Consider the following 1,556-nt stretch of genomic DNA (forward strand, 5'->3'; position numbering starts at 1 on the left):
ATCCCATTCACCACTGCCACAGGGTTTTTGCACGTGCTCTTCCCTCTGCCTGGAATATTTTCCCCTCCTCTCTTGCCTAACTAACGCCTATCCATTTGTTTCCTTCCCCTCTTCCCCTTTTGGGTCCGCACTCCTTCCCAGTATACTTCTACCACTCCTAATCATTCCTCGGGAAGCAGCTGATGCAACCCTTTCTCAGGGAAGCTATCTCCAATCCCTCAGGAAAAAAGTCTACTCCCACTACCACAGGCACTTTCCCACCTAAGGATGTGCATCCGAGTACTTAGGCGATCTGTGTCAATTTTCCCTGGGAACACTGTAAGCTCCGTGAAGGCAAGCACCTCATCTACTTGCACTCTCCGCTGTTCTTCAGGACTGGCACATGCAGAGGAGAAACAGAAATTAGCTAATACCTCCTGAGTGCTTATTATTGCCAGTCACTTAGAGGTACTACATCACTGAATTCTCCCATCATTCCTACCAAGTAGGTGCCATTATTATATCCCCATTTTACAGAGGAGGAAACTGAGGGACAGAGAAGTTAAAAAACTTGCCCAGGGGCGCCTGGGTGGCTCAGTCGTTAAGCGTCTGCCTTCGGCTCAGGTCATGATTCCAGGGTCCTGGGATCGAGCCCCACATCGGGCTCCCTGCTCCGCGGGAAGCCTGCTTCTCCCTCTCCCACTCCCTCTGCTTGTGTTCCCTCTCTCGCTGTCTCTCTCTGTCAAATAAATAAAAATTAAAAAAAATAAATAAAAATTAAAAAAATAAAATAAAAAACTTGCCCAAAGTCAGTAAGTAGTAAGTGGTGGAGTCAGGATTCAAACCCAGGCAGTCTGGCTATAGAGCCTATGTTCTAAATCATTATGCTATTCTACCGCCGAGAGGCCACTGGAATATACAATGAGTGAGTGCAAAGGATATTCTGAATAAATAAATGAAAGGATTTATAAATGAGTTGATGAGATCTCATTAAAGGAACTCAGGGAGCCCCTAAGTCTTCCCCCAGATCAACAAATCAATGGACTCACCTGCACAGGCCCAAGATCAGGTCATCTGCAAAACAGAAAGGCTAATCCATTTCCCCAGCAGTCAAGGGAAGAAGCTTTCTAGTACTGAACACACAGGAGTGTTCTGGTCCCTCACAGAGGGTACCCCCACAGTAGAGAAAGGATCACTGCCTGGGTTCCAGTGAAGCCTGAATGCAATGTTCCACTAGATGGAACAAGACCCTCTGTCCTTATTCATGCTAACCTGCAATCTTCATAACCATTTAATATCTCGAGCCCTCCAACACAGAAAGAGAATACCCTGAATGGCAAAAAAAAAAATTAAAATAAAAAATAAAAAAGCTTGCCTGGTAAGAAAGTGACAGAGTCCAACTGTACATTTATGAATTGGCATTTGGTTTGTACCTCCATTTTCCAGAGCCTGATAATCCTGGACGGGCTCATAGGCTACCTCATGCCATCATGTGACCAGACAGGCTAGGCCACCTTTTAACTGCTTCGGTGCCAACTTACCTCATGACCACATCCCAAAAAGCTCAGGAGGAAACA

The sequence above is a fragment of the Callorhinus ursinus genome, unplaced genomic scaffold (assembly GCF_003265705.2).
Source record: "Callorhinus ursinus isolate GAN/ISIS: 27379988/994484 unplaced genomic scaffold, GSC_fseal_2.0 scaffold22, whole genome shotgun sequence".
NCBI lineage: Eukaryota > Metazoa > Chordata > Mammalia > Carnivora > Otariidae > Callorhinus > Callorhinus ursinus.